Genomic DNA, 15,997 nt, shown 5'->3' with positions numbered 1-15,997 from the left:
CTGTTGAATTTTGTCAAAAGCCTTTTCTGCATCTATTGAGATAATCATGTGGTTCTTGTCTTTGGTTCTGTTTATATGCTGGATTATGTTTATTGATTTGCGAATGTTGAACCAGCCTTGCATCCCAGGGATGAAGCCCACTTGATCATGGTGGATAAGCTTTTTGATGTGTTGCTGAATCCGGTTTGCCAGTATTTTATTGAGGATTTTTGCATCGATGTTCCTCAGGGATATTGGTCTAAAATTCTCTTTTTTTGTTGTGTCTCTGCCAGGTTTTAGTATCAGGATGATGTTGGCCTCATAAAATGAGTTAGGGAGGATTCCCTCTTTTTCTATTGATTGGAATGGTTTCAGAAGGAATGGTACCAACTCCTCCTTGTACCTCTGGTAGAATTCAGCTGTGAATCCATCTGGTCCTGGACTTTTTTTGGTTGGTAGGCTATTAATTATTGCCTCAATTTCAGAGCCTCTTATTGGTCTATTCAGGGATTCAACTTCTTCCTGGTTTAGTCTTGGAAGAGTGTAAGTGTCCAGGAAATTATCCATTTCTTCTAGATTTTCCAGTTTATTTGCGTAGAGGTGTTTATAGTATTCTCTGATGGTAGTTTGTATTTCTGTGGGGTCGGTGGTGATATCCCCTTTATCATTTTTTATTGTGTCTATTTGATTCTTCTCTCTTTTCTTCCTTATTAGTCTTGCTAGCAGTCTATCAATTTTGTTGATCTTTTCAAAAAACCAACTCCTGGATTCATTGATGTTTTGGAGGGTTTTTTGTGTCTCTATCTCCTTCAGTTCTGCTCCAAACTTAGTTTGGCTGGATATGAAATTCTGGGTTGAAAATTCTTTTCTTGAAGAATGTTGAATATTGGCCCCCACTCTCTTCTGGCTTGGAGAGTTTCTGCCGAGAGATCTGCTGTTAGTCTGATGGGCTTCCCTTTGTGGGTAACGTGACCTTTCTGGCTGCCCTTAAGATTTTTTCCTTCATTTCTACTTTGGTGAATCTGGCAATTATGTGTCTTGGAGTTGCTCTTATGGAGGAGTATCTTTGTGGCGTTCTCTGTATTTCCTGGATTTGAATGTTGGCCTGCCCTACTAGGTTGGGGAAGTTCTCCTGGATGATATCCTGAAGAGTGTTTTCCAACTTGGTGCCATTTTCCCCCTCACTTTCAGGCACCCCAATCAGACGTAGATTTGGTCTTTTTACATAATCCCATACTTCTTGCAGGCTTTGTTCATTTCTTTTTCTTCTTTTTTCTTTTGGTTTCTCTTCTCGCTTCATTTCATTCATTTGATCCTCAATCGCTGATACTCTTTCTTCCAGTTGATCGAGTCGGTTACTGAAGCTTGTGCATTTGTCACGTATTTCTCGTGTCATGGTTTTCATCTCTTTCATTTCGTTTGTGACCTTCTCTGCATTAATTACTCTAGCCATCAATTCTTCCACTTTTTTTTCAAGATTTTTAGTTTCTTTGCGCTGGGTGGGTAATTCCTCCTTTAGCTCTGAGAAATTTGATGGACTGAAGCCTTCTTCTCTCATCTCGTCAAAGTCATTCTCCGTCCAGCTTTGATCCATTGCTGGCGATGAGCTGCGCTCCTTTGCCAGGGGAGATGCGCTCTTATTTTTTGAATTTCCAGCTTTTCTGCCCTTCTTTTTCCCCATCTTTGTGGTTTTATCTGCCTCTGGTCTTTGATGATGGTGATGTACTGATGGGGTTTTGGTGTAGGTGTCCTTCCTGTTTGATAGTTTTCCTTCTAACAGTCAGGACCCTCAGCTGTAGGTCTGTTGGAGATTGCTTGAGGTCCACTCCAGACCCTGTTTGCCTGGGTATCAGCAGCAGAGGCTGTAGAAGATAGAATATTTCTGAACAGCGAGTGCACCTGTCTGATTCTTGCTTTGGAAGCTTCCTCTCAGGGGTGTACTCCACCCTGTGAGGTGTGGGGTGTCAGACTGCCCCTAGTGGGGGATGTCTCCCAGTTAGGCTACTCAGAGGTCAGGGACCCACTTGAGCAGGGAGTCTGTCCCTTCTCAGATCTCAACCTCCGTGTTGGGAGATCCACTGCTCTCTTCAAAGCTGTCAGACAGAGTCGTTTGCATCTGCAGAGGTTTCGACTGCGTTTGTTATTGTTTACTGTGCCCTGTCCCCAGAGGTGGAGTCTACAGAGACAGGCAGGTTTCCTTGAGCTGCTGTGAGCTCCACCCAGTTCGAGCTTCCCAGCAGCTTTGTTTACCTACTTAAGCCTCAGCAATGGCGGGCGCCCCTTCCCCAGCCTCGCTGCTGCCTTGCCGGTAGATCACAGACTGCTGTGCTAGCAATGAGGGAGGCTCCATGGGTGTGGGACCCTCCCGGCCAGGTGTGGGATATGATCTCCTGGTGTGCCTGTTTGCTTAAAGCGCAGTATTTGGGTGGGAGTTACCCGATTTTCCAGGTGTTGTGTGTCTCAGTTCCCCTGGCTAGGAAAAGGGATTCCCTTCCCCCTTGCGCTTCCCAGGTTAGGCAATGCCTCGCCCTGCTTCAGCTCTCGCTGGTCGGGCTGCAGCAGCTGACCAGCACCGATCGTCCGGCACTCCCCAGTGAGATGAACCCAGTACCTCAGTTGAAAATGCAGAAATCACCAGTCTTCTGTGTCGCTCGCGCTGGGAGTTGGAGACTGGAGCTGTTCCTATTCGGCCATCTTGCTCCGCCCCCCAGACCGAATGAATCTAATAGGTATTAACACAACATTTTATCCGATGGTGGCAGAATACACATTCTTTTCTTCAGCACATGGATTATTCTTTAAAATAGACCATATAATAGGTCAAAAATGTCTGAAAACATTCAACAAAATTGAGATAATATCAAGCATCTTCTCTGACTACAATAAAATAAAATTGGAAATTAATGATAAGATAAATTTGAGAAACTATACAAACACATGGACGTTAAACAGTATGCTCCTGAATAACAAGTGGGTCAATGAAACAATTTTTGTAAACTTCTTAAAACAAAAGACAATGGAAATACAACATACCAAACTCTATATGATACAACAAAAGCAGTACTAAGAAGGAAGTTTATAGCTATAAGTCCGTACATCAAAAAGAGGAATAACTTCAAATAAACAGTCTGATGATACATCTTAAAGAAATAGAAAGCTAAAAGCAAACCAAACCTAAAATTAGTAGGAGAAAAGGTGCTGGAGAGGATGTGGAGAAATAGGAACACTTCTACACTGTTGGTGGGATTGTAAACTGGTTCAACCATTGTGGAAAACAGTATGGCGATTCTTTAAGGATCTAGAACTAGAAATATCATATGACCCAGCCATCCCATTACTGGTGATATACTCAAAGGATTATAAATCACGCTGCTATAAAGACACATGCACACGTATGTTTATTGTGGCACTATTCACAATAGCAAAGACTTGGAATCAACCCAAATGTCCATCAGTGACAGACTGGATTAAGAAAATGTGGCACATATACACCATGGAATACTATGCAGCCATAAAAAAGGATGAGTTCGTGTCCTTTGTAGGGACATGGATGCAGCTGGAAACCATCATTCTCAGCAAACTATTGCAAGAACAGAAAACCAAACACTGCATGTTCTCACTCATAGGTGGGAATTGAACAATGAGATCACTCGGACTCTGGAAGGGGAACATCACACACCGGGGCCTATTATGGGGAGGGGGGAAGGGGGAGGGATGGCATTGGGAGTTATACCTGATGTAAGTGATGAGTTGATGGGTGCTGATGAGTTGATGGGTGCAGCACACCAACATGGCACAGGTATACATATGTAACAAACCTGCATGTTGTGCACATGTACCCTAGAACTTAAAGTATAATAAAAAATAAAAATAATAAAAGAACTAATAGGCTGGGTGTGGTGTCTCACGCCTGTAATCTCAGCACTTTGGGAGGCCGAAGCAGGCAGATCAATTCAGGTCAGGAGTTTGAGACCAGCCTGGCCAATGTGGTGAAACCCTGTCTCTACTAACAATACAAAAATTAGCCAGACGTGGTGGCAGGCACCTGTAATCCCAGCTACTCTGCAGGCTGAGGCAAGAGAATCACTCAAACCCAGGAGACAGAGGCTGCAGTGAGCCAAGATAGCAGCACTGCACTCCTGCCTGGGTGACAGAAGGAGACTCCATCTCAAAATAATATTAATAATAATAATAATAATAAAGATTAAAACAGAAATGAATTTAAAATGAGGGAAAACAATACAAAGGATCAATGAAACAAAAAGTTGGTTTTTTGAAAAGTAAAACAAAATTGACAAAACTTTAGCCAAACTTACTAATAAAAGGAGAGAAGATTCAAATAAAAGCATTAGAAATGAAAAAGGAGACATTACTACTGATACTGCAGAAATTCAAAGATCATTCATGGCTATGATGAGCAACTACATGCCAATAAGTCGGAAAATGTAGAAGAAATGGACAAATTTCTAGATACATGCAACCAATCAAGATTGAACCAGAAAGAAATCCAAAACCTTAACAGACCAATAACAAGTAATAAGATCAAAGCCATATTAAGAACTCTCTCAGTAAAGAAAAGCTGGGGACCCAGTGGCTTCACTGCTGGTTTCCACAAACATTTAAAGAAGAACTGGTACCCATCCTACTAAAACTATTGCAAAAAATAGAAGAGCAGGAAATACTTCTAAATTCATTATATGAGGTCAGCATCACCCTGAAACCAAAACCAGACAAAGACACATCAAAAAAAGAAAACTACAATCCAGTATCTCTGATGAATATTGATGCAAAAATCCTCAACAAAATACTAGCAAAACCGAATTCACTGTTACATTAAAAAAAAAAAAATTATCATGACCAACTGGGATTCATCCCTGGGATGCAAGGATGGTCCAATATATGCAAATCAATCAATGCGATTCATCATAGCAACAGAATAAAGGATAAAAACCATATGATTATTTCAATTGATGCCAAAAAGCTTTTGATAAAATTCAACATCCCTTCATGATAAAAACAAAAGACTCATAAAACAGGGGATAGAAAGAACATACCTCAACATAATAAAAGCCATATATGACAGGTCCACAGCAAGTATCATACTGAATGGGGAAAACCTGAAAGCCTTTCGTCTAAGATCTGGAACATTACTAGAATGCCTACTTTCACCGCTGTTATTCAACGTAGTAGCGGAAGTCCTAGCTAAAGCAATCAAACAAGAAAAAGATATAAATGGCAACCAACTTGGAATGAAAGAAGTAGTATTATTTTTGTTTGCAGGTGATGTGATCTTATATTTGGAAAAACTTAAAGATTCCACAGGCACAAAAAGAAAAACTATTAGAACCGATAAACAAATTCAGTAAAGTGGGAGGTTACAAAACTAACATACAAAAAAAAAAAAATCAATAGCATTTCTACATCCCAACAGTGAGCAATCCTAAAAAGAAATTTAAAAAGTAATCCCATTTACAATAGCCACAAATAGAATTCAATACCTAGGAATTAATTTAATCAAAGAAGCAAAAGATTTCTCAAATAAAAATTATAAAACACTGATGAAAGAAATTGAAGAGGACACCAAAAAATTGAAAGACATTCCAAGTTCATGGATTAGAAGACGCAATATTGGTAAAATGTTCACACTACACAAAGCAATCTACAGATTCAATGTAATCCCTATCAAAATGCCAACAACATTCTTCACCAAAATAGAAAAAAATGCTAAAATTTTTATAGGCATACATAAGACCCAGAATAGCCAAAGATATCCTATGCAATAAGAGCAAACTTGGAGAAATCACATCCAAATTCAAATTATATTACAGAGCTATAGTAATCAAATCAGCATGGTACTGGTATTAAAACAGAAAAAAAAAAAAAAAAAAACAAACAAACAAACCCAATGGAACAGAATAGAGAACCCAGAAACAAATTCACACACTTAAAGTGAACTCATTTTCAACACAGGCGCTAACATACTTTGGGGAAAAGACAGTCTCTTTAATAAATGGTTCTGGAAAAACTAGATATCCATGTGCAGAAAGATGAAACTACACCCCTGCATCTCACCATGTACAAAAATCAAATCCACATTGATTAAAGACTTAAATATAAGACCTCAAACTATGAAACTACTACAAGAAAACATTGGGGAAATTCTCCAATGTCTCAATGTCCTGAGAAGACAAGAATTTTTTGAGCAATATCCCTTAAGCACAGGCAACCAAAGCAAAAATAGACAAATGAGATTACATCAAGCTAAAAAGTTTCTGCTTTTTATTCAGTTTTCCCATCACTGTTTATTGAAGAGGCTGTGTTTCCCCATTGTGCATTCTTGGCATTTTTGTAGAAAATCAATTGACTGTAATGGTGTGGATTTATTTCTCTGTTTTGAATTCTGTTATTTTGGTCTATGTTTGTTTTTATGCTTGTACCATACTCTTTTGATTACCTTTGATATATATATATATCTCGGCTCACTACAACCTCTGCCTTCCGGGTTCAAGTGATTCTCCTGCCTCAGCCTCCCAGGTAGCTGGGATTACAGGTACATGCCACCACACTCAGCTAATTTTTTTGTATTTTTAGTAGAGACAGGGTTTCACCTTGTTGGCCAGGCTGGTCTTGAACTCCTGACCTCAGGTGATCCACCCACCTTAGCCTTCCAAAGTGCTGGAATTACAGGCATGAGCCACCACACCCACCATGTGATATATTTTTAAATCAAGATGTGTGATACCTCCATCATTGTTCCTCTTGCCCAAAATGTCTTTGGCTATTCAGGGTCTTTTATGGTTCCATATGAATTATAGAGTGTTTTCCATTTCTGTAAAGAATGTCAGTGGATTTTGATAGAGATTACATTTACTCTATAGTTCACTTTGGGTAGTATGGACATTTTAACATTTAACAATATTAATTCTTTCAATCCAAAAATATGGGATGTCTTTTCACTTATCTGTGTCTTAATTTCCTTCATCAATGCTTTATAATTTACAGTGTATAAGTCTTTCGCCTACAGAGATTATTTAACTTCTTCCTTTCTGATTGGGATGCCTCTTATTTCTTTCTGTTGCCTAATTATTCTGGCTAAGACTTCCAGTACCATGTTGAGTAGAAGTGATGAGAATTGTCATCCTTTCCTTGTCATCCTTTACTTGTTTCCCATAGCATATATATTGCTGTTATTGCTTTCTAGTTTTTTTCATTATGGTCAGAAAATGCACCTGGAATGACATTGATCCTATTAAATTTGTTAAGGCTTGTTTTGTGACCTAACATGTGATCTATTTGGAGAATGTTCCCTGCATACTTGAGAAAAATTTGTATGCTTCTGCTGTTGGGTAGAAAGTTCCATATAGGTCTATTAGTTTCATTTGTTTTGTAATGTTCTTCAAGCCAGATGTTTCCTCATTTATTTTCTGTCTGGATGCTGTATCTGATATTGTGAATGGGGTATTGAAGTCCTCTACTATTGTTGTATTGTCAATGTCTGTCTTCAGATCTGTTGATATTTGCTTTATATATTTAGGTTCTCAGATGTTGGGTGTGTATATATTTATACTTGTTTTATCTTCCTGCCGAATTGACCCTTTTGGCATTACATAGTTGACCTTCTTTGTCTCTAGAGTTTTAAACATAAAATGGATTTTGTCTGATATAAGTATGGCCACTCCTGCTTTCTTTTGGTGACCATTTGCATGAAATATTTGTTCCACCCCTTCACTTCTCAGCTTATGTGTGCCCTTAAATCTAAAGTGACTCTCTTGTTGACAGCATATTACTAGATCCTGTTTTTTAAAATCTATTCATTAGCAAGCAATGGATTTCTATAATAAAGAAAAAAATCTATTCAGCCACTCTCTGCCTTTGATTGGTGAGTTTAATCCATTTACATTTAAGGTAATTACTGATAGGTGAGTACTTACTATTGCTATTTTTAAATTATTTTCTGTCTATGTTGCAGATTTTTTGTTTCTCTTTTCCTATCTTGCTCTCTTCCATATTTTTTTTTTTTTTGAGACAGAGTCTCACTCTGTTGCTCAGGCTGGAGTGCAGTGGCATGATCTCGGCTCACTGCAGCCACTGCCTCCTAGGCTTAAGTGATTCTCATGCCTCAGCCTTCCAAGTAGCTGGGATTATAGACTCATGCCACCATGCCCAGCTAATTTTGTATTAGTAGAGACGGGGTTTCACTACGTTGACCAGTCTGGTCTCAAACTTCTGACCTCAGGTGATCCACCTGCCATGGCATCCCAAAATTCTGGGATTACAGGCATGAACCACCACACCCCGCCTCTTCCTTCGTTATTTGATGAGTTATTTTGGTAGTGATTTGCTTTGATGCTTTCTCTTTATCTTTTGTGTATCTATTAAAGGTTTTCTGGCTGTCATCTTGAGGATTGTATAAAATATATTCTAGTTTTATCCTTTAATTTTCAGTCGATAACAATGTAGCTTAAATATCATACAAAAATACTATACTTTTACATCCCTCCACACACACACACTTTGTGCTCTTGTACTCAGAATCTGCTTTTATATTTTGTATCCACTAAAAATTTTTATCTTTTAAGTTTTATATATGAGCTAAAAGTAAATTATGCACCACCATTACATTGTTACATTAATCTGTATATCTCTATTTTATGCTTTCACATCACTATTTAACATGTGTTTCTTTCAGTTTGAAGAGTTCCCATAAATATTTCTTTGTAAGGCAGATCTAGTGGCAATGAACTCCCTCAGTTTTTGTTTGTCTGGGAAAAGGTTTCCCTTCTTTATTTTTAAAGGATAATTTTGCAGGATATAGTATTCTTTGATGGCAGGTATTTTTTTTTTTCTTTCAGGACTTTGAATATGTGTTCCTACTCTTTACTGGATTGCGAGGTTTCTGTTGAGAAATCCACTGATAGTCTTACCAGGATCCCTTACATGTGAAGCTTCGCTTTTTTCTTGTTGCTTTCAAAATTATTTCTTCATCCTTGTTTGTTTTAGTCTGTTCTCAGGCTGTTAATAAAGATGTACCCATGACTGGGTAATTTATAAAGAGGATTAATTGACATACAATTCCACGTGGCTGGGGAGCCTCACAATCATGGTGGAAGGCAAAGGAGGAGCAAAGTCATGTCTTACATGGTGGCAGGCAAGAGGGTATGTGCAGGGGAACTCCCCTTTATAAAACCATCAGAGACTTATTCACTATCACAAGAACAGCATATGAAACACCCACCCCTGTGATTGAATTACCTCTCACAGGATCCCTCCCATGACATGTGGGGATTATTACAGTTCCAGGTGAGATTTGGGTGGGGCCATAGAGCCAAACCAAATCTCCTGGATTGCAAGGTTTCTGTTGAGAAATCCACTGACAGTCTTACAGGAATCCCCTACATGTCAAGATTTTACTTTTCTCTTGCTGCTTTCAAAATGATTTCTTCATCCTTGACTTTAGACAATTTGATTATAATGGGTCTCAGTGAAGATCTATTTGGGATTCTTTTCACATCATGGGTCTAGATGTTCATTTTCCTCCCTAGATTTGGAAAGTCTTCTTTCATTTATTTCTTTAAATAAGATTTATGCTCCTTTTTTTCTCTGCCCCTTCCAAATTCCATAATGTATGCATTGTAGTTTTATACTATCTTGTAAGTCACACAGACTTTCTTCAGTCTTTTTCATTCTTTTTACTTTTTGTCTTTCTAACTGGATAGTTTCAATTATTTTCAAGTTCACAGATTCTTCTACTTGATCAATTCTGTTTTTGAAGTTCTGTATTAGGTTTTAATTTCTTTCTTTCTTTTTTTGAAAGTACAGAGATTTATTGCAAAGTGAAAAGTACACACTCAAGAAAGAGGAGTGCAGGCATATTCAAGAGTCAGTCACACAATAGAGTTTTCAGCTTCTACTTTTATGGGTTTATTTAACCAAGAAGTAGAATATTTATGAAGATTCCTGGAAAAAGGTGAAGATTTCTCAGAACTGTGGTGCCACTCATTTTTACACCACTAATAGGTAATCTCAGAACTGTCATGGTGCTGGTGGGTGTGTGATTTACTATGTTAATGAGTATATAATGAGGTCCTAGGTGAAACCTAGGTCAAATTCAGGACCATATTGGATTCAGTCAGTCTTAGCCAACTTGTTCCACACCCCGTTTTTCATGGTTTTATCAGTCCATAGCCTCTAGTCATGTGAAACTGCTGCCTGGAATTTTTTTTTTTTTTTTTTTTTTTTTTTTTTTTTTTTTTTTTTTTTTTTTTGAGACAGAGTCTCACTCTGTCACACGGGCTGGAGTTCAGTGGTACGATCTCAGCTCACTGAAACCTCTGCCTCCCAGATTCAAGCAATTCTCCTGCCTAAGCCTCCCCTGTAACTAGGACTACAGGCATGCACCATCACTCCTGAATATATATATATATATTTTGTATTTTTAGTAGAAACGCAGTTTCACCATGTTGGTCAGGCTGGTTTTGACCTCCAGACCTCAAATGACCTGCCTGCTTCACTCTCCCAAAGTGCTGGGATTACAGACGTGAGCCACTGTGAACCACCTGCCTGGAATTCTTTGTTCATCCTCCTTCCTGATGATTAGGGGTAATGGCACTGCCTAGCAAGGGCATGGAAATCTCTGGCTGACTGGTCTAGGGGATCCAAGTTAAGGTCATCAAGAGAGTCTAAATCTGAGGCAGGGATTGATTGGAATCCTTGCATAACCATCATTTGATGTGGAATGTTGCAACCTAGAAGACACAAACTTTACAAGGAGGTTAAACAAGCATTATACACACACACACATGCACACACACACAACAAGAGTTGTGTGAAGAAGAGGAAAAATAAAAAACAGAAAAAATATTTGATGTCTAATGACTGAAAATTCCAAAATTTGATGGAAAACTTTAATCCACACATTCAAGAAGATCAATAGGCCGGGCACGGTGGCTCATGCCTATAATCCCAGCACTTTGGGAGGCTGTGGTGGGTGAATCACCTGAGGTCAGGTCTCTACTAAAAATACAAAAATTAGCCGGGCGTGGTGGCAGGTGCCTGTAATCCCAGCTGCTCAGGAGGCTGAGGCAGGAGAATCACTTGAACACGGGAGGTGGAGGTTGCAGTAAGCTGCCAAGATCATGCCATTGCACTCCAGCCTGGGTGACAGAGCAAGACTCTCTCTCAAAAAGAAAAAAAAAATCAATAAACTCAAAGTTGGAAAAACTCAAAAACATTCCGGGGTGTGTGTGTGTGTGTGTGTGTGTGTGTGTGTGTGTACACTTGATATATCACAAGTCTCTTAGGCTCTGATCATTTTTCTTTATTTTCTCTTTCTGCCCTTCAGACTAGGTAATCTCAGTTAACCTATCAACATAAAGTTTGATGATACTTTCTATAGCCAGCTGAAATCTGCTGTTGATCTCTCCAGTGGATTTTTAACTTCAATTATTGTCCTATTCAACTTCAGAATTTCCATTAATATTCTCTATGTGATAAGACATCTTACATTCCTTTTGTTCTTTGACATACTTTCTTGTAATCTTTAAGCATATTTTAAATAGCTGATTTAAAATCTTTGTCAAGTAAGCCTGACATCTGGGTTTGCACAGGGACAGTATTTTTAAAATATTTTTTAAAGAAATGGGGTCTCACTTTATTTCCCAGGCTAGATTTGAGTTCCTTGGCTCAAACATTACTTCTACCTCAGCCTCTCGAGTAGCTGGGACTATGGGCTCATGCCACTATGCCCAGCTCAGGAGGGATAGTTTCTATTGACTTTTCCTTTCCCTGTATATAGGCCATACTTTTTTTTTCTTTGCATGTCTCATAATTTTTTTGTTGAAGACTGAACATTTTAAATAATATAATTGACAACCTTGGAAATCAGATTCCCTCTTCTTCCTGAGGTTTGTTTTTGTAATTGTTGTTTAGTGACCTATGAAGTAATTCTTTAAAGTCTGTATTATTTGTTGTGTGTGGCCACTGCCATCTCTTCTTGGAATAGCTTATTTGTCAGCTATTGGTTCAAAAAACTTTTTCTTAAATGCTTTCAACTAGTAAGTTTTCCTCCCTTTGCCAAGAAGCTTTGAATGCATATTGGGGCACACTCTCAACACCTAGAGAGCATTTGACAACTTTGCTTTAGCCTTTACCTCCTGATTACATAAACCCTTAAGGTCAACCAAAGATGAGGGATAAGGGACTTTTCAGGTCTTCCATGAACACATGCACAACCTTACACAAGCATGTGTCCTTCTAGATCCCTAGGAATATGTGGAAGCTTTTCAAAGCCCCTTATGGACATCTAATTCCCAGCTTTTCCTTGAAAGGTTTTTTGTCAACTTCTTGTTTGCTCTAGCTGTTGTTACCCCCTCGGGCAGCTGTGATATTTTTTTAAAGTGTCTCTAATTGTTTTCAACAAACATCCCGGAGGAAAAAGCTGTTCGTTGTTAGTGAGCTCTAAGTCATATCAAATAAACACAAGCCCTTGAAAATGCCAGGTTTTCCAAGGAACTTTCAGATAGGTCAGATAATAATAATTCTATGGAGATGGAAGTTTGGAGAAGTTCTAAATTTGTTCAATTTCCTCTGTTGACTTCTAGGCTGCTAATTCTCATGGCTACTGTGATTGTGAGGCTGTTGGCTTTCAAGGCCACCATGTTTCTGGGAAGAGGAGATGTGAATAGAGCACATTTAAATGCCACAAATTTTCTGTTCTTACCAAGGTTCAGCCAGGCTTTTGAATTTTTCTTTTCTTGTTGTTTAAATAAACACTATTTGTATTTATTTATTTATTTATTTATTTATTTATTTATTTATTTTTTGAGATGGAGTTTCACCCTTGTTGCCCAGACTGGAGTGCAATGGCGCAGTCTCAGCTCACTGTAACCTCCACCTCCCAGGTTCAAGCAATTCTCCTGCCTCAGCCTCCCAAGTAGCTGGGATTACAGGTTCCTGCCACCACACCTGGATAATTTTTGTATTTTTAGTAGAGAAGAGATTTCGCCACATTGGCCAGGCTGGTCTCGAACTCCTGACCTCAGGTGATCTGCCTGCCTCAGCCTCCCAATATGCTGGGGTTACAGGTGAGATCCACCGCACCTGGCTAAATAAACACTATTTGGATTATTAAAAACCTTTCATTAAGTTCCAGATGTCACCAGTGGAGGGTGTCCAGGTTCTTGGTGTCTTGAACAAAGAATTGAAAAAAATGCACAAACAAAGCAAGGAAGGAATGAAGAGATTTATTGAAAATTAAAGTACACTCCACAGTGTGGGAGTGGGCCAGAGCATAGGGGCTCAAGGGCCCCGTTACAGAATTTTAGGGAGTTTAAATACCCTCTAGAGGATTCCATTGGTTATTTGGGGTATACCATATGTAAATGAAGAGGATGAAGTAAAGTTACAAAGTTATTTACTTGGCCTACGCCCTATGGAGATGATATTTCCTGCCATAGCTGAAGTATGAATTGGTCTTATGTTCCCTATTTCCAGACCCTATTTTCCTGCCTAACAGAATTCTGGAAAAGTTGATTTTAACAATTTGCCAGTGTTGTCAATGCTTTTATTGATAAGCAGATTTTTTAAGGTCCTTTCACTGTCATTACCACTGACATCATCCATTAATATATTTAAATTTATGTAACTATCAAAAGATTTCATGGCATAAATGTAATTACATGAACTTTTAAACATTTGGAGGTTTGTTACTATACATTGTTTTCACTATTTTTAATTTCTACTGTGGGAAAAAAGTGCTTTCTAAACAAGCTGATATTAATGTCAACTGAAATACAAAGTCACTCATAGATTTTTAATGATGTCTTTCCTGGATAATCAATGACTCACAAGAAATCATTTTAACCCAACTTACCACTACTTGAGTAAAAGCCAGGGCTATGTACAACTAGTCCAATGTCAAATGGTCTTTATAATTTTGATCAGCTGAACTTCACTTCAGGCTTCTATGAGTATGCCAGAGGCTGTAAGAGTACAAGGATGGGCCAGACACGGTGGCTCACGCCTGTAATCCCAGCACTTTGGGAGGCCGAGGGGGTGCGGATCACCTGAGGTCAGGAGTTCAAGACCAGCCTGATGAACATGGCGAAAACGCATCTCTACTAAAAATAAAAATATTAGCTGGGCATGGCGGTGGATGTCTGTAATCCCAGCAACTCGGGAGGCTGAGACAGAAGAATCGCTTGAACCCGGGAGGTGGAGGTTGCAGTGAGCCGAGATCATGCCATTGCACTCCAGCCTAAGTGACAAGAGCGAAACTCTGCCCCCACCCCCCCCAAAAAAAGTACAAGGATGAAATATTTAATAAAGTATTCATTGAAAACGTATCACATACATAAAGGTATGCTAAGTGTTGGGATTGGGGAAAGCAGAGATGCAAACATGAATGTGGACAGTTCTTTCTTTTAGTAGAGTTCACAGTCTAGTTGGGGAGAGAAACAAACTTGTTACAACTAGCAGGAGTTAAGTGGGTGAACTACAGGGGAGAGAACACTGTGTGGAGAGCATTACTCACTAATCTTGACCTCACCATTGTCTTTCACACCTCCATGCCCTTTCATATGCTATTCCATCTGCCTAGCATGTCCTCCCCAATTTCTCTCCCCCTTTCCTGATAAAACCAGCTCAAATTTCATCTCTCTTACCTCAGACAGCAGAATTACTTACCTCCTTACCCCTCCTTGGTATTACCCTAGCATCTATAAACAACCTTACGAAAACATATTCTATGTTCTGTGATTATTTGTTTGCATATTTATCTCACCTACCAGAATGTGAGCACCTCACAGGGACTGCATCTTATTTATTTTAGAACCCCCGGCACCTAGAGCAGTGCTAAGTACCTAGTATGCAGGATGGGAATTAAAAATTAGTGGTAGAGGGAATATTTGAACCCAAATACCCTGACTCCAGCTCCAATGCAGAAGGTTTCTGCCAAGAGCGTACCTATGTCATTATATGGTTGACATATTTAATATAACAAGAATGCATTATTAAGCATTCCTTGTTCTGAAAGCCTCTGAAATACTTTTAAAATGGTGTTTCTTATGTACTTCGCGGGCCACAGAAGTACTCCTGCAGCTGAGATAAAACAGAGCAATTCTTGAAAAAAGCAATATGTAATTGTTTGAGGAAGGAAGTGACAACAAACAACATGTTAGTTGAAATAATAACAATTAAAATTTGTAACCTTCTATTCCCTCTTTCCCTCCTACTCCTATTTGCCACCCAATATATCTTGAATTTCATCTGGGAGATTTTTGGAACTAACTAGACCAGCTGATGATGTCATGGCTGCAATACTGCAGCTACCCCTCAGAATTGCCCCGATCCTTATGTCCTTTCTCATTCTTGCTAACGATTTAATTATAAAGAGAGAAAATAGGGTGTACTCTGTTCCATACATTTAACAAAACAGTTAAATTGGAAAGAATCAAGAAAGATCAAGCCCAGTGTTGTTAACTGAATGAGATGTTCAAGATATATTTATCACTATTAAAGTCATAAGAAAGGCACTCTTTTTTTCCAATTTACTATAAGTTATAGAATTACATAGCCATATTTCCCTATAGCTTTTGACTAAGGGTCTTGGGATGGGGATAGGTGGCACAAAAAGAAAAAGAGAGGGAGGAGAGAAAGAAGAGAGAAGAGGAGGAGAGAGAGAAAAAAAAATAAACTTCACCAATGAATCATAGAAGTGGGCGTGTTTTCTGAAGAAGCCACTTTCATAACAGCTCCTCAGCTGTCACTAATGGCCAGAGAACACACATTCACTGAATCCTTACTCTAACAGAGACCATCTCCTGTAGCATATGATGCAGCTTCCCTGCATGATTTGAAATGATCTCCCTAGACCTTCTTTATATAGAGAGAAGAAAATAGTAAGTATGTAACCTACAGTTTTCTTGTCCTTCTGGAGTGTCAAGCACTAGAAATGGTTTTGTGTGGGGAAAATTGAATCAAGTATAAATTGAGGTTACATTTAACAATGTGGTTTTAATTA

General features: G+C 38.8%; 1 protein-coding gene across 18 annotated transcripts in view; it reads left to right on the top strand.

The window, feature by feature from the left end:
• Window positions 1–15,997, top strand: part of LOC105476707 (zinc finger CCCH-type containing 12B) — a 433,900-nt gene that overhangs the window by 395,689 nt on the left and 22,214 nt on the right. Inside the window, exon 1 of one of the 18 annotated variants that reach the window (XM_071088673.1) lies at window positions 8,997–9,135. The exons of the other annotated variants lie outside the window; for them this stretch is intronic. The gene's annotated coding sequence lies outside the window, so the exon portion shown is untranslated. Of the gene's footprint in view, window positions 1–8,996; window positions 9,136–15,997 lie in introns of those variants that run through there. 18 annotated transcript variants of the gene reach the window in all.

Source organism: Macaca nemestrina, chromosome X, assembly GCF_043159975.1.
Source record: "Macaca nemestrina isolate mMacNem1 chromosome X, mMacNem.hap1, whole genome shotgun sequence".
NCBI classification, from domain to species: domain Eukaryota; kingdom Metazoa; phylum Chordata; class Mammalia; order Primates; family Cercopithecidae; genus Macaca; species Macaca nemestrina.
Note: the sequence above shows the minus strand (reverse complement) of the source record. Positions and strands in the feature narration are given on the sequence as shown.